General features: G+C 40.1%; 1 long non-coding RNA gene across 1 annotated transcript; it reads right to left on the bottom strand.

Annotated features, from left to right (window-relative positions):
* Positions 1-18,026: 18,026 nt before the first annotated feature.
* On the bottom strand, positions 18,027-20,802 carry LOC130706492 (uncharacterized). Its single transcript, XR_009006727.1, has 4 exons — positions 20,707-20,802; positions 20,149-20,330; positions 18,962-19,072; positions 18,027-18,407 (listed from the first exon to the last, which is right to left on the bottom strand). It is a non-coding gene; the product is annotated as an uncharacterized LOC130706492 (long non-coding RNA).
* Between the last annotated feature and the right edge of the window lie 650 nt (positions 20,803-21,452).

The following is a 21,452-nucleotide window of genomic DNA, read 5'->3' as shown; positions in this document are numbered from 1 at the left end:
ATTAAAGTGATGTTGTCCTCCTAGAATGAGCTTGAAAGCATTCCTTCCTCTTCGATGTTTTGGAATAGTTTGAGAAGCATAGGTATAAGTTCTTCTTTGTATGTTTGGTAGAATTTCTCAGTGAAGCTGTCTGGTCCTGGACTTCTGTTTGCAGGAAGTTGTTTTATTACAAATTCTATTTCACTTCTAGTGATTGGTCTGTTCAAATTAGCTGTTTTTTCTTGACTCAGCTTTAGCAGGCTGAATGTTAATAGAAATGTGTCCATTTCTTCTAGGCTGCTCAATTTGTTGGCACATAACTGTTCATAGTATTCTCTTATGATTTGTATTTCTGTGGTATCGCTTGGTATTTCTTCTCTTTCATTTCTTATTTTGTTTATTTGGGCCTCCTCTCTTGTCTTCTTGATGACCCTGGCTAGAAGCTTGTCAATTTTGTTTATCTTTTTTAAAAAAGCAGCTCTTGGTTTTACTTATCTCTTCTATCGTTTTTTCGATCTCTGTTTTATTTATTTCCTCTCTGACTTTCTTATTTCCTTCCTTCTGCTGATTTTGGGTTTTGTTTGTTCTTCTTTTTCTAATTATTTTAGGTGTTAGATTAGGTTGTTTATATGAGATTTTTCTTGTTTCTTGACGAAGGCCTGTATTGCTATGAACTTCCCACTTAGAACTGCTTTTGCTGCATCCCACAAATTCTGTAAACTTGTGTTTTCACTTTCATTTGTCTGGACGTTTTTCTGATTTTGTCTTTGATTACATCATTGACCGATTGGTTCACGTTTTTTTTTTTTAGTAGCATGTGACTTGGTCTCCATTTGTTCATTCTTTTCCTGTTTTTCTTTCAATGGTTGATTTCTACTTTCATACCATTGCGGTCAAAAAAGATGCTTGAAATAATTTCTATCCTCTTAAATTTGTTGAGGCTTGTTTTGTGACCTTGTATGTGGCTTATACTACAGAACATTCCATGAGTGCTTGAAAAGAATGTGTATTTCTGTCTTTATTAAATGTAGTGTTTTATAGATATCAATTCTGTCCAACAGATCTATTGTGTGATTTAGGACCTCTGTCATCTTATAGATTTTCTGTCTAGATGATCTGTTCATTGATGTCAGTGGGGTGATAAAGCCTCCTTACTATTATTATATTATTGTCAATTTCTCCCTTTATGTCTGTTAGTATTTGTTTTATATATTTAGGTGTTCCTATATTGAGTGCATATATGTTAATGATTGTAATATGCTCTTATTATATTATCACTCTATCATTATATACTGCCTTTCTTTGTCTTTCTTTGTGGCCTTTGTTTTAAAGTCTATTTTGTCTGATATGAATATTGTTACCCTGCTTTCTTGTCGTTTCCATTTGCATTAAGTATCTTTTCCTATCCCCTCAATTTCAGTCTATGTGTGTCTTTCACCCTGAAGTGAGTCTCCTGCAAGCAGAATATTGCAAGTTCTTGTATTTTTATCCAATCTGCCACTCTATGCCTTCTGATCAGAGCATTTAGTCCATTGACATTTAAAGTAATAATTGATAGATATGTACTTACTGCCATTTTAATTCTGTTTCCCAGTTGTTTTTGTAGTTCTTCTTTATTCATCTCTTCTTCATTTTGTTTTTACTTTTGTGGTTTGATGATTTTCTTTTGTGGTATGCTTGAGTTCCTTTCTTTTTGGTATTTATGAATCTATTGCATGTTTTCAATTTGTGATTACCATGGAGTTCAAGTATGTTGGCCCATAACTATACCTACTTACTTTTAACTGATATTCATTCAAGTTCAAACACATTCTAAACGATCTACATTTTTATACTCTCCTCCCTACCATTTTGTGATTTTGATGTCTTATTTTACATCTCCATGTTTATCCTTTTACTGTTAACTGTAGTTATAATCACTTTTACAATTTTTTCATTGTTTTTTAATATATGTACTGGCTTATTTAAGTTATCTTTAATCCTTTTATGTATTTCCCTTTCCTATTGTGATTTTCCCTTTCCTATAGATTATTCCTTCTTTTCTCTTTAGAGAAGACCCTTCAATATTTCTTTTAGGGTAGGTTTAGTATTGCTGAATTCTTTTAGTTTTTGCTTGTCTGAGAAATTCTTTCTCTCCTTCTATTCTAAATGATAATCTTGCTAGGAGAGTATCCTAGGTTGCAGGTTTTTCCCTTTCAGGACTTTGAATATATCATGCCACCACCTTTGGCCTGCAAAGTGTCTGCAGAAAAATCAGCTTATAGCCTAATGGGGGTTCCATTGTACTGACTGTTTGTTTTTCTCTTGCTGCTTTTAGAATCCTCTCTTTATCTCTGACTTTTGCCATTTTAATTATGACGTCTTGGTGTGGGTTTGTTGGGGTTCATCTTGTTTGGGACTCTGTGCTTCCTGTACCTGGATATCAGTTTCTTTCTTTAGGTTTGGGAAGTTTTCAGTCATAATTTCTTCAAATACATGTTCGAGCTCCTTTTCTCCCTCTTCTCCTTCTAGAACCCCTATTGTGCATAGATTGGCACATTTTCTATTATCCCATAGATTTTGTATGCTGCTTTCTTTTTTTAATTTCTCTTTCTGTCTGCTGTTCTGATTTGGTAATTCCCATTATTCTATCTTCCAGATCATTTGTTTGTTCTCCTGTGTCATTTAATTTGCTATTCATTGCTTCTACATTGCTTTTTATCTCAGCAATTGAATTATCCATTTTTGATTACTTCATCTTTACATTTTCTAGTTCCTTGTTACAGTGATCTGTGTTTCTACTGGTAATCTTTCTTAATTCAGTTATTTTTATTACTACTTTTTTTTTAGAAGAGAGACAAGTGTTTTTTGTTTGTTTGTTTGTTTTTAATTAATTTATTTATTTATGGCTGTGTTGGGTCTTCGTTTCTGTGCTAGGGCTTTCTCTAGTTGTGGCAAGCAGGAGCCACTCTTCATCGCAGTGTGCGGGCCTCTCACTATCGCGGCCTCTCTTGTTGTGGAGCACAGGCTCCAGACACGCAGGCTCAGTAATTGTGGCTCACGGGCCTAGCTGCTCTGCGGCATGTGGGAATCTTCCCAGACCAGGGCTCGAACCCATGTCCCCTGCATTAGCAGGCAGATTCTCAACCACTGCACCACCAGGGAAGCCCTATTACTACTTTTTTTAACTCGGGGTCTGGGTAGACTGGTGAGGTCTATTTCATTATTCGTTCTTTCAGGGGATTTCTCTTGGTCTTTTGACTGGAAGTAGTTACTCTGCCTTTTCATTTTATTTAACTTTCTCTGTTTCTATGAATTTAGGAGAAACAGCTATCTACTGTCTTGAAGAGGTGTTTTTATGTGGGAGTGTCCCTGTGTAGACTGTGTGTGTCTAATGTCTTTGGTGTGAAGGCTGGTTTTGATATACCATCTTAAGCATTTTTAAGTGTACAGTTCAGTAGTGTTAAGTACATTCACACTGCTGTGCAGCCAATCTCTAGAACCCTTTTCATTTTGCAAAACTGAAACTCTATATCAGTTAGAAAACAACACCTCATTCCCCCTTCCATCCAGACCCTGGGAACTACCATTCTATTTTGTCTCTATGAATATGTAGAATTATGCAATTTTTATTATTACTTATACCTAGTCTGAACGTTATATTTTAAAAGTTTATAGTCTTATTTTGTTTTGCTGTATTTAATTTTAATTAGTTGAGTGTGTTTAGTTTTTTGCCAAATGGAATTTTTTATTTAAATAAAAGTATCAAGTCATAGTTCAGATAGACTGCCAAGAAAGTAACAACTCTGAGGGAGATACTTAATGACTTAACTCTGGAAACTATTTCATTCATTGAGTCAACATTCAGTGATGTTAAGCAGGATTCTAGCTGTGTCCTGGAGAACAGACTTCCAAAATCTAGAGCCCTTGACCTGGAAGTTCTCTTAGTTTCATGGGGAGCCAGAGCAATCCGTTCAATCTACATCAATTTATTAAGTGCCTACTATGTGCCAGACAATGTTCTGGATGTGTGGGGTACAGCATTTCACAAAACAGACAAATATCCCTGTCCCACAAAATATTATATTCCTTCAGGATCACTGATGGGTGAGCATAATATTAATAACTTACAGATCATCTGATCAAGGTACATGCCTGATATCTGTCAATAGCATTTGGGACTTGAGTACACCACAGCTCCGTGTCACATAGTATAATATTTTTATTCCCCACCCCTCCATTGGATATAGACAAAGCAGAGGCATTAAGATTGAAGACATATGAACTCATGTGATGCTGATTAATAACTCCCATAAATAGCACACTAAGTGAGCCATGGCAACAAAATCTTATAATTGTGGGCTTCCCTGGTGGCACAGTGGTTAAGAATCTGCCTGCCAATGCAGGGGACACGGGTTCGAGCCCTGGTCTGGGAAGATCCCACATGCCACGGAGCAACTAAGCCCTTGAGCCACAACTACTGAGCCTGCGCGTCTGGAGCCTGTGCTCCGCAACGGGAGAGGCCGCGACAGTGAGAGGCCCGCGCACCGCGATGAAGAATGGCCCCCGCTCGCCGCAACTGGAGAAAGCCCTCGCACAGAAATGAAGACCCAACACAGCCAAAACTAAATAAATAAATTTATTTTTTTTTAAATCTTATAATTGTGAAGTAGTACCATGACATCACTGCGTCCTGGAGGATCCACAACTGTGGAGGGCCATGGTGACTGTCACCCCTCATCTCAACCCCAGCCAACCAACAACCTCACAACCAAACTATCTTGAGAGTCTCTTAATTCACTTAAATTCTCTTTTAGAGTGGTAAGTAAAATTTCATTGTTTTCGTCTATGAAGAACTACAGATTTCATTTTGGATTTTCTCAGTATTTTATTCTAAGATATTTTCTAACTGATTCTTTTGCTTTTCTGGACATATAATGTTGATACACAAAAATCATGTCATTTCAATCAAGTACTGACAGTATTTCACCTAGATTTTAATGTAAGATTTATATTATCTCAGATTTTTCCCTTACTGTTCTCTTTTGCTACATGTTCAGGGTTCCATATTTGCTTTTAAATGTACTGCATTTTAAAGGAAAATACATAAATTTAACAATAAAACACTTTAACAAAACATGCTGGGCAAAAATTGTATATAAAGTATATTTTAAATGTTGTAAATTATGTATATGTATACCCATACTCACACATAGAGAGACAAAAATGCCTGGACGGTGATATGCAAAAATGTTAATAGTGTTTGTGTGTGGGCTATTTCCTTTTTCTGTATCGTTGGAGTTACATGACTTTTTTTTTTTTTTTTTAAGAATTTCACTTTATTTATTTATTTATTTTTTTGGCTGTGTTGGGTCTTCGTTTCTGTGCGAGGGCTTTCTCCAGCTGCAGCAAGCGGGGGCCACCCTTCATCGCGGTGCGCGGGCCTCTCACCATCGCAGCCTCTCGTTGCGGAGCACAGGCTCCAGACGCGCAAGCCCAGCAGTTGTGGCACACGGGCCCAGCTGCTCCGCGGCACGCGGGACCCTCCCAGACCAGGGCCCGAACCCGTGTCCCCTGCATTGGCAGGCAGATTCCCAACCACTGCGCCACCAGGGAAGCCCCTACATGACTTTTTAAGTATTCTACCTTTTAAAAAAAAAAGACCAATGAAAAAACATTAAAGACAGCTCAAACAAAATAAAATGTTTTATATAATATGATACCTATTATCTGGCAGAAAATTAAAGATTCATGTGTTGTCTCTTAGGTTGTATATATCAACCATGTAAAAATTACATTTATAATTACTTTTAAATGAGCCAAAATTAGACCTTTTTTCATTCAGGGTGTTTTAATGAGCCTTCATCATTTTCTATCCAGCAAAACTTTATTATTTCACTTTTGAATTCTTAAGCAGTTTTAACCTCTGTTTGTTGTACAGGAAATTGGCCAAGTATTCATATCTGCTTATGAGTCCACTCCCATTATTTGAGTTTAAATTATAATAGTTTTTCCCAGAAGTGTGAATATTTTCCAGGACACGTGTGATAGAAAGTTCACAGGTTGAGGTGCTAAATCAGACCTTTGTCTCTTATTGATTGTATTAACCTTAGTCCAGTTATTTCCTTTGCTAGGCCTCAGTTTCCTCTTCAGTTAAATGGGCCTAATCATTCCTATTAGAGTTTTATGTCTTCAGCCCATGGTGATTGGCAGAAATAATCATGGTTATTACACTTGATTGTTCTTTAGCGGAAGGAAGAGATCAGATTGCAGTGAAAACATTCATATTTTTCATGGTAAGATATCCATTTTTAATATTTACAATCAAACACAGGGTGACTGGGAGTTTGAAACACTTAAAAAGTAAACACGAGGTTTGATGAGTGGTCATAGAGGAAAGTACAAAGGATCCAGCTCCTGCTTTCTGCCTCAGTGCCCCTCTCTGTGCTGGGTATGGACAGGCTGACTAATGGGGATGGCCCCTACTCTGCGGGAGTGAGAAGCACCTACTCAGTTGGGAACAACTGCCAGGGCTCTGGTCTGGGAAACTAGGTGGGTGGTGACCACATCCAATAACTTCCTCCTTCTTCTATGTCCAGCAATTTGCACTCTTCTCTCATTGACTGTCTCCCCTCCAGCATCGCTCAACCGGGAAAACAACAATAATAAAGGCTGCCATTCACTGAGCACCTACTCTGCACCAGGCACTTCATTCATTCCAGGAACTGACGTTTATTGAGGATCATCTATGTGCCTGGCAGTGTTGTAGGAGCCGAGGATGCACCAGGGCACTAAGCAATCTAAAATCTGCCCTTGTTGAGTTTATATTCTAGTGGGGGAGACAGCAATAAACAATGAATTTAATAAATCAACAAATGATGCAGTGTGGTATGTGTTATTAGAAAAGTAGTGAAGGAAAGGAGGCCTGGCAGTGCTGATCGCTGGGTATGCAGGTTTAAATGGGTGTTCAGGGTCAGCCTCATTGAGAAGGAGACATCTGACCAGATACTTGAAGATGGTGAGGGACCAGGACACAGGGATATCTAGAGGAACAAAGCTACAGGCATTTGGAACAACCCTGCACTCCTCTGAAGAGGGGGTGGGTGTGCTGTGAATTCCAGAACACTGAGCTGGGCATTGGAGTTACAATGCTGAAATCACACTCCCATGGGCTTGGGAGAGACGGACAATTCTACGAACAATTACAACAAACTTGCTGGTACTACCAGCAAGTACTACCTGGTTTAGAGGGAATGAAGGGGATTTTGTCAGCATTTATTTGCCTTTTTAAGGAAGTCAGAGGAGCTTGCCTGAGGTGCCAGGAACCTCAGAACAGAAGGAATAGGAGAAGTTACCTAGGATGGGGGGAAGATTTTTCTAGACAGTGTGAGTGCCATTAGGAAGTGCGTCTCAGGAATCTGAGGGCAGGTAATTTAATTGTCTGAGGGCACCAGCTGCTGCATTCTGAAATCCATCTCCACATTTTTACTAGACTACACTTCCCACAGGCTGCTCTCAGCCTATAACTGAATGTGACAGAAATAGTAAGTCAGGACTGTTCCTGGGAGGCTGATTTTGTTTCTGTTCCACCTGCCCTTTGTTCCCTTTGTGCTTTTTTTCTTCCTTTTTTGGTACTTTGTGTGTGTGTGTGTGGTTCATTTTTCCCCTTTGTAGGCTTATTAGCAATAAATTTTGTTTTGTTAGTGTTTGATCTTGAACTTATCACATATACTTTTATTACTTAAAAGTCTATTGCTGTAAGATAAAAGTATTTTTATTTAGCTAGATTATACTATGAGAATATTACAGTAATAGTCCATTTCTCTGCAGTCAACATTTGCGAGGTATTTTCATACATTTTACTTTCACATAGTATGTTTAAATCCCTACACTGCATTGTGGTTTTTCATAAACAGTAAATATCTTTGAAAAAGTTTAAATAGTAGGAAAAATTCTCATACCTTTGCCCATGCAGTTACTATTTCAGGTGTTCTCCACTCCTTTGTGTAGATCTATGTTTCCATTTGCTATCATTTTCCTTCCTCCTGAAGGACTTCCCTTAACATTTCTTGTAGGATGGGGCTGCTGGTGATGGAGGCTCTTAGATTTTGTGTGTCCGAAAAAGACTTTCTTTTGCCACTGTTTTTGAAATGCTACCAAACCAAACTTGGGCCCATTCACCCAAGTGTTGTAAAGCCAAACTACTGACACCGATTCGTGGTGAAGGAAAGTACAACATTTACTCTAAGGTGATCAACATGGGTCCAAGCAAGAGGACATGCAGCTCATGCTTAAAAGACCTGAACTCCCAGAAGGCTTTCAGGGAAGAGTTTTTAAAGGCAAGATGAAAGAGAGGGTCGTGGGGTGCATGATCAGTTCATGCTCAATTCTCTGGTTGGTTGAAGGTGAGGTAACAGGATGTTTTGGGAATCTCCATCATCAATCTTCTGGTTCCAACCAGTCTGGGGTCTATGTGCTGGTGGTCAGCATGCAGTTAACTTCCTCCACCTGGTGGGGGTTTTAGTATCCGCAAAGCAACTCAAGGACATGGCTCAGAATATTACCTATAGCTCTTGAGGAGGAACTAAAGGTCCTTGACTTTGTTTTATGACTAAACTAATAGTATTTTGTCTTCTTTGGCTGTTTTCCTCTGTTTCTGCATTTTCTCACTTCTCTGATTAAATTTGCTCCCGTTTACCATTGCAACAAAAAGAATAAAATACCTAGGAATAAACTTACCTAGGGAGACAAAAGACCTGTATGCAGAAAACTATAAAACACTGATGAAAGAAATTAAAGATGATACGAACAGATAGAGAGATGTACCATGTTCTTGGATTGGAAGAATCAACATTGTGAAAATGACTATACTACCCAAAGCAATCTACAGATTCAATGCAATCCCTATCAAATTACCAATGGCATTTTTTACAGAACTAGAGCAAAAAATCTTAAAATTTATATGGAGACACAAAAGACCCTGAATAGCCAAAGCAGTCTTGAGGGAAAAAAACGGAGCTGGAGGAATCAGACTCCCTGACTTCAGACTATACTACAAAGCTACAGTAATCAAGACAATATAGTACCGGCACAAAAACATAAATATAGATCAATGGAACAGGATACAAAGCCCAGAGATAAACCCATGCACCTATGGTCAACTAATCTATGACAAAGGAGGCAAGGATATACAATGGAGAAAAGACAGTCTCTTCAATAAGTGGTGCTGGGAAAACTGGACAGCTACATGTAAAAGAATGAAATTAGAACACTCCCTAACACCATACACAAAAATAAACTCAAAATGGATTTGAGACCTAAATTTAAGACTGGACACTATAAAACTCTTAGAGGAAAACATAGGAAAAACACTCTTTGACATAAATCACAGCAAGATCTTTTTTGATCCACCTCTTAGAGTAATGGAAATAAAAACAAAAATAAACCAATGGGACCTAATGAAACTTAAAAGCTTTTGCACAGCAAAGGAAACCATAAACAAGACGAAAAGACAACCTTCAGAATGGGAGATAATATTTGCAAATGAATCAATGGACAAAGGATTAATCTCCAAAATATATAAACAGCTCATGCAGCTCAATATTAAAGAAACAAACAACCCAATCCAAAAATGAGCAGAAGACCTAAATAGACATTTCTCCAAAGAAGACATACAGATGGCCAAGAAGCACATGAAAAGCTGCTCAACATCACTAATTATTAGAGGAATGCAAATCAAAACTACAATGAGGTATTACCTCACACCAGTTAGAATGGGCATCATCAGAAAATCTACAAACAATAAATGCTGGAGAGGGTGTGAAGAAAAGGGAACCCTCTTGCACTGTTGGTGGGAATGTAAATTGATAGAGCCACTATGGAGAACAGTGTGGAGGTTCCTTAAAAAACTAAAAATAGAACTACCATACGACCCAGCAATCCCACTACTGGGCATATACCCTGCGAAAACCATAATTCAAAAAGACACATGCACCCCAGTGTTCCTTGCAGCACTATTTACACTAGCCAGGTCATGGAAGCAACTTAAATGCCCATCAACAGACGAATGGATAAAGAAGTTGTAGTACATATATACAATGGAATATTACTCAGCCATAAAAAGGAACGAAATTGAGTCATTTGTTGAGACGTGGATGGATCTAGAGACTGTCATACAGAGTGAAGTAAGTCAGAAAGAGAAAAACAAATATCGTATATTAACGCATGTATGCGGAACCTAGAAAAATGGTACAGATGAACCGGTTGGCAGGGCAGAAGTTGAGACACAGATGTAGAGAACAAACGTATGGACACCAAGGGGGGAAAACCGCGGGGGGTGGGGATGGTGGTGTGCTGAATTGGGCGATTGGGATTCACATGTATACACTGACGTGTATAAAATTGATGACTAATAAGAACCTGCTGTATAAAAAAATAAATTAAATAATATATTTTTTTAAAAAAGGAAGAAAGCAGGGAATGGTGGCTGCCAGGGATGGGGGGAGGGGGGTGGGGAGTTGACTGGGTAGAGAGATTCAATTTGGAAAGATGAATAATGTTCTGGAGATGGCTGGTGGTGATGGTTGCACATCAGTGCAAATGTACTTAATGTCACTAAACTGTGTACTTAAAAATGGTTAAAATAGTATATTTTATGTTATGCATATTTTACCACAATTTTAAAAAAAAACCTGTACCCTGTAGCTATCACATCCCCCCCCCCCATATTTCCTATACTCCCTATCCCCACCCTCCCAGCCACTGGCAGCTTCTAAACTATCTTCTGTCTCTGTAGATTTCTCTGTTTTGGACTTTGACATGAATGGAATCATGCAATATGTGGTCTAGTGTGACTGATTTCTTTCACTTAGAGCAATGTTTTCACAGTTCATCGAAGTTGTAGCATGTATCTGTGCTTCATTCCTTTTTATGGCTGAATATCCTCTTATCTTCTAAGTTTTAATAATTAAACCTCTTCCGTTGGTTCCTTTCATCCTAGGAATGGGAAGCTGCTTCCTGCAGTTGCTACCTCTGTGATCCCTTTTTTTACCTGTTTAGTTACTAGTGAATAACTTTATATGTAGGTAACAATTCTTTATATTAAATTCTTTCTGTTCAAATCACTAGTGTGACTTCTGTCTCCTGATCAAACCCTGATAGTCAAGAAAAATCAAGATAATTTGAATTCCTGGGCTATTCATGCAGCTGCCTCATACATCCTCTGTCAGGGATGGTTCCCTCCATCTTCATCTGGTCAATTCCTGCTTACCTTCAGCTCTCAGGTTACACTTATCTTTCTCTAGGGGGCTTTATCTGTCCCTCTGAAATTAGGTTATTTCCTGCTATGTGCAGACAAATCCATATAATTACCTTCTCTCTGATAGAAAGCACTTAACCCAGTTCCTTGTCAGTGCTTGTTTTATCGAATGTCTCCCAACAGACTAGGAGTCCTTGAGGGTAGAGATTGTACATGTCTTTTCCTCCCTTGAACCCCAGAACCTAACATAATCTGAGAGACACGGTGTTACATATTCATTGTTTTAGTTCAATATCAGATGTTAGAATGGGGAAATAATCAAATATGAAATCATACATCAAATTCCTGTTCATCCAACAAAGGTTAAATCTGAATGGAAGACTTCAGTTAATAAATTTGATTTTTTTATTTCTCATTATAAAAACTAGACTTGGTTTTTATGGATAATTTGAAAACAAAAGGATAAATAAGAAAATTAAAATCACTTATAACCCCATGATCTAGAGATTATTCAATATTTTGGTATATTTCCTTCCAATCTTTTTTGTAAGATGAAGTATATCAGTGCCTTCTGAAGCCTGGATGCTGTGTAAGCAATGAATATGTAACACCGTGTCTCCCAGATTATGGTAGGTTCTGGGGTTCAAGGGAGGAAAAGACATGTACAGTCTCTACCCTCAAGGACTCCTAGTCTGTTGGGAGACATTCGATAAAACAAGCACTGACAAGGAACTGGGATAAGTGCTTTCTATCAGAGAGAAGGTAATTATATGGATTTGTCTGCACATAGCAGGAAATAACCTAATTTCAGAGGGACAGATAAAGCCCCCTAGAGAAAGATAAGTGTAACCTGAGAGCTGAAGGTAAGCAGGAATTGACCAGATGAAGATGGAGGGAACCATCCCTGACAGAGGATGTATGAGGTTGTTTACAACAGCATGTATGAGGTTGTGGAAATCAGAGACAGCATGGGGACTGTGATGAACAGAAAGAGGTTCAGATTGGCTGGAACATACAATGTGGGATGCTGATTCAAGATACTGCCTGAAACATTGTGAGCTTACTGAATATTTATTGACTTGAATAGTCTTTATGCTCCTGACTGGAAGAACACTCCCTCAATCCTTGAGTCAGTACGGAGGAGATATCTGTGAAGTCACTAATCTATAACTTGTGTGTACCAAGTGTTGGACAACCTCCTGTACTGAGCTGCAAGTTGTTGCAGGAATAGAACTTTGACTTGCTTTCCTTTGTTATCACACAACAAGTAATACAGTTATCATCCACCACATGACATGCCAGCAATTGCAGGACTCAGTCATTTCCAGAGAAGCTTTGGGATTATTGGAATATCTGACATGGACTGAAGTGTTATTTAATTAATTTATTTACTTATATCAATTTTAACAGCTTTATTGGAATATAATTCACATATCACACAAAGTATTCCTTTAATGTGAACAAGTCAGTGATATCTAGTATGTTCACAAAATTGTGCAACCATCACCACAACTTAAGAACATTTAAGAACATTTTAATCACCCCAACGAGAAACGCTAACCCTAGGCATCTACCAATGTACTTTCTGTCTGTCTGCCTGTTCTGAGCAGTTCACATAAATGGAAGCATACAATATATTGTTCTTTATGACTGGCTTCTTGTGATTTAACAAAATGTTTTTAAGGCTCATCCATCATGTACTTCATTTCTTATTATTTTTGAATAACATTCCATTGTAAAAATGTACCATATTTATTTATCCAGTTGTCAGTTCATGGATATTTCTATTGTTTGTACTTTTTGGCAATTATGAATAATGCTACTATGAACATCATATACAAGTTTTTTTGAGTATACATAAGTTTTTATTTCTTTGTGGTATATACCTAGGAGAGGAATTGCTGGGTCATATGGTAACTCTATATTTAACTTTTGAGGACCTGCCATATTGTTTTCCAAAGCAGCTGTACCATTTTACACTTCAACCAGCACTGTATGAGGCTTCCAATTTCTTCACACTTATTATCTGTCTGTTTTATTGTAGCTATCCCAGTGCGTGTGAAGTGGTATCTCATTGTGCCTTTGATTTTTGTTTTCCTGAAGCTAATGATGTTGAGCACCTTCTCATGTGCTCATGGGCTATTTGTATATCTTCTTTGGAGAAATTTCTATTCAAATCCTTTGCCCATTTTTTAACTGTGTGGTTTGTCTTTTGTATTGAGTTGTAAGATTTCTTTGTATATTCTGGATACAAGTCCCATATAATGTATATGATTTGCAAGCAATTTCTCCCATACTATGGGTTGTCTTTTCACTTTCTTGATAGTGTCCTTTAAAGGATAAAAGTTTTAATTTTGATGATTCCAAATTACCTATTTTTGTTTCTTCTCTTGCTCGTTCTTTTTGTATCATACCTAGGAAATCATTGCCTAATCCAAGATTATTAACATTTACATCTACGTTTTCTTCTGAGTGTTTTATAGTTTTAGCTCTTACATTTAGCTTTTTGATCAATTTTTAGTTAATTGTTGTATACAGTGTGAGGTATAGGCCTAAATTCATTCTTTTGCATGTGAACATCCAGTTATCCCAAGACCATTTGTTGAAACATTATTCTTTGCCATTGAATGGCCTTGGCACCCCTGACAATAATCAATTGACCACAGAGATATGGGTTTGTTTCTGGACTCTCCATTCCATTCCATTATCTGTCTATATACTATCCTTATGTCAGTACAATACTGTCTTGATTATAGTAGCTTTGTAGTGGGTTTTGAAACTGGGAAGTGTAAGTACTTGAACTTTGTTCTTCTTTTTCAAGACTGTTTCATCCATTCAGGGACCCTTTTATTTGCTGTTGTTAGAATTCTAGGATCAGATTGTTAATTTCTGGGGGGAAAGAGCAGTTCAAATTTTGATAGGGATTTTATTGAATCAGTAGGTCTACTAGGGGAGTATTGCCATCTTAACACTAAGTCTTCCAATCCGTGAATGTGAGGTGCCTTTCCACTTATTTAGATCTTCTTTAATTTCACTCAACAATGTTTTGTGTAGTTTTCAGTGTACAAGTCTTGTATGTCATTTGTTAAATTTATTCCTAAGTATATTATCCTTCTGATGCTATTGTAAATGGAACTGTTTTCTTAATTTCATTTTTGAATTATTCATTGTAAGTGTATAGAAATACAATTGATTTTTGTATATGATCTTGTATTGTAACCTTGTTGAGCCCCTGTATTAGGTCTAATAGTTTTGTGCAGGGGTGTGGGGTTCTTTAGGATTTTGTACACACAGGATTATGTCATCTGCAAATAGAAAAGTTTTACTTCTTTTCCAATGTAGATTCATTTTATTTCTTTCCCTTGCCTAATAGTCCTGTCCAGAACCTCCAGAACAATGTAGAATAGAAGTGGTGAGAGATGACATCCTTGCATTGTTCCTGATTTTAGGGGGAAGCATTTCTGTCTTTCACCATTAAGTACTGTGTTAGCTGTGGGTTTTTCGTAGATGTCTTATATCAGGTTGAAGATGTTTCTTTCTATTTCTAGTTTGAGTGTTTTTATCATGAAGGGATGCTGAATTTTGCCCAATGCTTTTTATGCAGCTACTGAGATGATAATGTGGTTTTTGTCCTTTATTCTATTGATGTGGTATATTTAACTTAATTAAGTCCTAATATTAAATCAATGTTGCATTTCTGGAATAAAACCCACTTGCTCATGCTGTATAATTTGGTTTGCTAGTATTTTATTAAGGATTTTTGTGTCTATATTCATAAAAATATTGGTCTATGGTTTTCTTTTCTTGTGTTGTCTTTGTCTAGTTTGGTATCAGGGTAACAATGGCCTCATAAAATTAGGCAAAGGAATTAAATTCCTTAATAGATATAGTGTTACTCATCTTTATTTCTTTTTGAGTGGCCTTTGCTACTCAGCATTTATCAAGGAATGTTCTCATTTTATTTAAGTATCAAATTTTTTTAGATAACGTTCTTTCTACTGTCCTTTTTTAAACAGCTTTATCGAGGTATAATTGATATACAACAAATTGTTTATATTTAATGTGTACAATTTGATGAGTTTGGACATATGCAAACACTGATAATACCATCACCACTATCAAGGTAATAGACATATTCAACACCTCCTAAAATTTCCTTGTGTCCCTTTATTTTTGTTTTTTGTTAGGTTGTGTGTGTGTAGTGAGAGCACTTAACGTTAGATATACTCTCAACAAATTTTGAATAATATTTTTTAAATCTTCCCTTATTGTGCATTTAATATCTGAAAGCTCTGTATTGATGTCCCCTATGGCAGTGGTCCCCAATCTTTTTGGCACCAGGGACTGGTTTTGTGGAAGACCATTTTTCCACGGATGGGGGGGAGGGGGGAAGGATGGTTCAGGCAGTAATGCAAGTGATAGATCAGGCAGTAATGCGAGTGATGGTTCAGGCGGTAACGTGAGTGATGGGGAGCGATGGGGAGCGGCAGATGAAGCTTCGTTCGCTCGCCCGCCTGCTCACCTCCTGTTGTGCGGTACAGTTCCGTGGCCCAAAGGTTGGGGACCCCTGCCCTATGGCATTACTGAACTTGGTAATTTGTGTCACTCCTTCTTTTTCTCTTTTTTTATCAATCTGGCTAAAGGTTTATTATTTTATTAATCTATTCAAAGTATCAACCATTGGTTTTGTTTATTTTTTTGGTACTGATTTTCTGGATTCTATTTAATTGATTCCAGCTCATATGTTTGCTATCCTTTTCTTCTCCTGGCTTTGGGTTAAATTTGATTTTATTTTTCTAGTTTCTTAAGGAAGATTATTGATCTTTGAATGATCATTGGCCTTTTACCTTTTCTAATACAAACATTTAATGCTATAAATTTCCCTCTATGAAGCTTTGGCATCACCTCATAAATTTTGATATGTTGTTATTTTCTATTTCTCCTTTGATCCTTGTATTAATTTGAAGTGTTGTTTAATTTACAAATAGCTTGTGATTTTCCAGCTATCTTGCCACAGCTAATTTCTATTTTAATAGAAACAACTTTACCATTTTCAGGCTTGCTTTCAAGCACTGTTAGATGGGACAAGAGGAGTCACTAATCTAGTGCTAATTTGCCCCACTACTGAGGTAATATCTTGCTAAGTAATCTACATAATACATATCTACATAATATGAGAGTTTTCTTCCCTCTGGTAGGCGAAGATGAGCTATTTCCATCCCTCTGTGAGCTCTGGGGTTGTTCCGCCCACTCCTTTTTGGTGGTTCTTTTCCCAGCCATAGGTAGTTTCTTCACACACACGTGCTGATCAGAATTCAGCAGGAGACACCCAGGGAACCCTGTGCAAATCTCCAGAGAGCGCTCTCTCGCTCTCTCTCTCTCTCTCTCTCTCGCTGCAGTCCTCCCCCTCCATGCAACTCCCTTTTATCTGGTCCTGTGCTCTAGGAATTCTAGATGCCTTGGTCTCCCTGAGTGCTGAACTCTGTTTCCTCAGCTCTGATAGAATGCTGGCCCCTGTCTGGGTTCCCTCTTTCTTAACCGAAGCCTGGAAAGCCTCTCCAGGAAGTAAGCTGGGGGAAATTGTAGTGCTCACCTCATTTTTCCCCATCTCTCAGGTATCAACATCCTGCATGCCTGTTGTACCACATCCGAAAACTGTCACTTCCAATTTTTTAGTTATTTAAAGTGGGAGGATAAATCCAGACCCTGTTACTCCATCATGGCCAAAACCAATTCCTACTTCAGTCTTAATTAGCCCTTGAATGCTCTGTTCAGAGGATCAGTTATCTTCCTCATATGACGTGTGTGCGTGCTGTGATGAAGAGGTTGAGGGAAACTCCTGAGGTTCTGTCAGTGTAAAGATGTAACTGCTGTTGCTATCCTGACAATTACCACTGTTGATGATGATGAGAAGGCATCATGTGTAAAGCATGTGGCAGCTGAGCATGATTTAAAGAGCACCTGCTATACTAGAGGCGGAAGAGAATGTTGTTTTACGTCAGGACACAGAGTCAGAGAGCGCAGTGTGTGAACCCAGGCTTTGCCATGAACTAGTGGAGAGACCCTGGGCAAGCTGTCTAACTCTTTGATACCTCAGTCTCCTTGCCCATTGGTCTATTAGCAGAATCAGGGGTGAATGTGGCCTGTTGCAGCCACTCAAAGGAGGGAGTGCCAGGAAGGAGGGTGTGAAGGGTCAGCTGGGGCAAGGGGCAGAGGGTTCCTAGAACGTGGGACCTCAGAATGCCTTGCCCAGCAGCAGGGAGAGGTGGGTTCAGCCTTGGACATGATCCTGCAGGTGACTAAGAGGTCTCTGGAGGACAAGACCCACAGGATGGACTCTCCAGCCCACAGGACATGCACAGAGAGGAGTGGTCACTGAGACTGAGAGTACTCCGAATATCTGGTCTTTCCTATTCATGTGGTGGGGACCACATTTCTTTCCGGGATTATGCAGGTGCGGTCTTGACTGGCTTTGACTGTCTTTCTGATATCAGTGGCTACTGCTGTCACTGATATTGATGTGGAATAAGGCACAGACAGGGGTAATGGGCCGGAGCTCTGTGACCAGACAGACCTGGGTATGAGTATGGTGTTTCCCCCTCTGGTGAGCTTGAGTAAGTTAGTGAGCTGATGCACAGTACATCAGTTTACTCATCTGTAAAATAGTGATTAATAATAATAACCACCTCCCAAGGATGTTAGAAGGAGATAACTGATGGTTAAAATAGAGCATCTCTGGAAACAATAATAATGACAAAAACATTAATAATACTGGCTAATATTTATCTCACATTTATTCTGTGCCAGGCCCTGCGAAAACTCTTATTGGGATCATCTCATTTACACTTCGTGAAAGCTTGTGAGGATTGATACTATTTCACAGTGGAGAAGACGGAGGAACAGGGAGAGAAAGGGAATGAACCAGTCACACAGCTGATATGAAGAGGACAAGCTGAGATCGACACTCAGGGAAATGTCAGAACCCAATGCCAGAACCAGTGCCAGTGTTCGGGCTAGGCCGTGGAGACATCTATTCCAGATGGGGCTCTGCTGGGGCTGAAAAGTGGAAGAAGGAATCAGAGTGGGCTGCTGTGGGCAGTGAGTACTGGGAAGATACACCGAGTGGACGAAGGGGTTGAAGGGCAGTGATGATGCCTACCGATGCGGGGGATTGCAGTGTCGACTGAGGACCCTAAGAACGGAGGAGAAAGAGGACTGTATGGGAATCAGAGGGAACATCCCTGGCTGAGAACAAGGACCATTCTGGATGTTAATGTTAACTCCTGAATTTGTTCGTTCATTCATTCACTCATTCATTACTTCACAAACCATTTCCTGAGCTCCTGCTGTCTTCTAAAAGGGCTCCAAAAAGGAGCGCTCAGACTCAATCCTGCTCCCAGACATATTGTTCTACATGACTTACACAGAGTTAGATTGAACCACAATTTTTTTCACTTTAATTTCTATCATTTAAAAAAAAAAGCAGTATATGACAAAAACCCAGACCTCCAGCTTCTCTGGGAAAATCACAACCCCTGCCCATGCAGGGGTCTCATTCCTGCACAGAGATAGTAGGCGATAGCAGCATTGTGGATGCCCCTCAGACAGGGTGAGGGTCTGGGGTCTGCGCCAGCCCCATCTTCTCTATCGTACCCACACGCTGGCCTCTGTCTGGGTTCCCGCTCCCTGCACTGATGCCTGGAAATCCTCTCCAGGAAGTAAGCTGGGGGAAACTGTAGTGCTCACCTCATTTTCCCCCTTCTCTCAGGTATCAGCATCCTGCATGCCAGTTGTAGTGCTTCTGAAGACCGTCACTTCCAAATTTTTAGTTACTTAAAGTGGGAGGATAATCCAAACCTGTTAATTCAACATGGGCAGAACCAATTCCTAAGTCAGTCTTAATTAGTCCTTGAATGCTGTGTTCAGAGGATCGGTTATCTTCCTCATCTGACATGTGTGTGTGTCCTGTGATGAAGAGGTGGAGGGATGCTCCCAAGGAGTTTACATCAGTGTAACGATGTAACAACTGTTGCTATCCTGACAATTACCACTATTTATGATGCTGAGGAGGTTGTTGTGAGGGTCTGGGCTCTGTGCCAGCCCCATCTTCTCTATCGTACCCACACCGGAAGCAGGTTGGCAGGGAACATTTACCATACCCATGTGCTGCCCTTCCCTACCCTCACATGAGCTGCGTTCCCTAATGCACAATAACTGCCTGGCCCTGGGGCATGTAAGTTTGAGAACCCTGTTGCTGGAGACCCTCCAGATACCCTCACACACAAATGCTCTGTGGTACAGGTATTGTTTTCACCACATGACTTTGCTTTAGACAGAGTTATTCGAATAATACGTGAATAAGTGGCTGCTGTGAAAGATTCCATTAGTACATCAGTACATGGACTACACAGGTCATCACATTCCTCCACATTCTCTACTTCCTGGGCCAAACAGTGGGGCTAGTTATAGGTGCTTCCTTGTTCCTTTCAAAAATATTTCCCTGTATTTAAACCACACACACACACAAACACAGAGCAGGCCCCACTATGAGCATCTCCCATTTGCTTCCCCTCCCACCTAATATTAACAGCATGTCCTGAAGAAGATCCCTCTGATCAGTACACACTGGTCCCCTCATGCTGTTCCATGGCCAGTGTGTGCTCCATGGTATAACATGAACCCCTCACCGTTTGTTTACAATCCAACCATCATCGACTCTTAATGGACATAAAGAGGTTTTACACAATTGTTTGCTACTACCTTCCTTCTACACACAACTCTGTGAATGTGTATGTTGATTATACAGTTTTAAAGTGGAGCTGCTGGGTCCAAACTCAGTCATTCACCAATCATCCACTGAGCGCCTACTATGTGCTGGGCACTGGGGAGACTGGCCGTACTAGACAAAAAAAAAAGTCTCTACCCTCACCGACCTAGCATTGTAAGGATTTTTCACTTTGATACATGCTGCCACGATGCTGTCCATCAGTGGTGCAGGAGAAGTAAAGCTTGTTTATGGGCTCCTCACATCATTCTTGGGGCAAGCGCTCTGCGGCAGTGAACAGGATGCTTAGACCTTTGCTCCCTTCAAGATCTTCAGGGTCTGGCGATGAGACTGTACGTTTGGATGTGTTGGGGGGTAAGGAGGGGGGGAGAGAAGGGAAGGAACAGTTCACAAATAACGTGGTGGAGGGAGGTAGGAATGCTAGAGTCCACCACTTAGTTGTGTAGGAGGGACGCTGAGCCTGGTTAGAAATGCAAATTCTCGGGCCCCGCCAAGGACCCACTAAATCAGAAACTCGGGAATGGGGGGCAGCAATCAGTGTTTTAACAAGCCCTCCAGGTGACTGCGATGCATGCTAAAGTTTCACATTCACATTAGACCCACAGAATAAAGTGGGAAGATAGGACTGAAGTGAGAAACAGCACCCCCCCCCCACCGCCCTGCGTATCACCTCCTGGGGGTGTCCGGGTCACCCCTTCGTTTCTACCTGGTCACATTCAGGTGGGGATGGCAACGGGGCGAGAGATTGGCTCCGGGATTGCAGGGCCGGAAAGCGTTCTGAGCGGTGATTGGTCGCCACGAGATTGCCGGAATAAGCTCTTCCGGTACGCAAAGCGGAGCCGGAAATCCCGCTATTCCCTCCCCCTCCCCCCGCAAGGCTGTAGCCGAGTTGGAGTTCAGGGCGAGAGCGTGTTCGTGTGCGCGTGGGCATTTTCAGAATGTACATTTTACTGAGTTGGACTACTCCAGAACTGGCTGTCCCGACAGGCATAGCTAGAAAGGGCGAGGATTCCGCTAGGGTACATGTACGGGGTAACAGAACGGTGACAGAGCCCATGGTCTTTATCTCATGTAGTCAGTGTCTTTGGGACCCCTGGGAGATGTCCCCTTTCCTAATGGAACCGAAGGCACGGTTGTCCTTTCCACCGATTACAGTCAAGGACAGAGGCCTGCCCCTCACCAGGCCTTCTGATCCCAGTCTGGAGCTTTATCCCTCCTGCCCGTTGGGGGGCTGTGGCTGGCTTGCCCCACTAGGCCTATTCTGTATTACCCAGGGAGGCACAAGCAATCACAAGGCCCAGCACAGAGAAAACTTCTTGTAATGCTCCCTGTTATAGTGGTGTCACTGCAGGGAGGTAACTTTCCACGTAGGAAGACTTTTTCCCAGATCCAAGACTCCAGAGAATTGCGAGGGTTTCATCCTAACTGTGCCCTCCCTCCCTTTGGGAACCC

Source organism: Balaenoptera acutorostrata, chromosome X (genome assembly GCF_949987535.1).
Source record: "Balaenoptera acutorostrata chromosome X, mBalAcu1.1, whole genome shotgun sequence".
In the NCBI taxonomy this organism is placed as follows: Eukaryota; Metazoa; Chordata; class Mammalia; order Artiodactyla; family Balaenopteridae; genus Balaenoptera; species Balaenoptera acutorostrata.
Note: the sequence above shows the minus strand (reverse complement) of the source record. Positions and strands in the feature narration are given on the sequence as shown.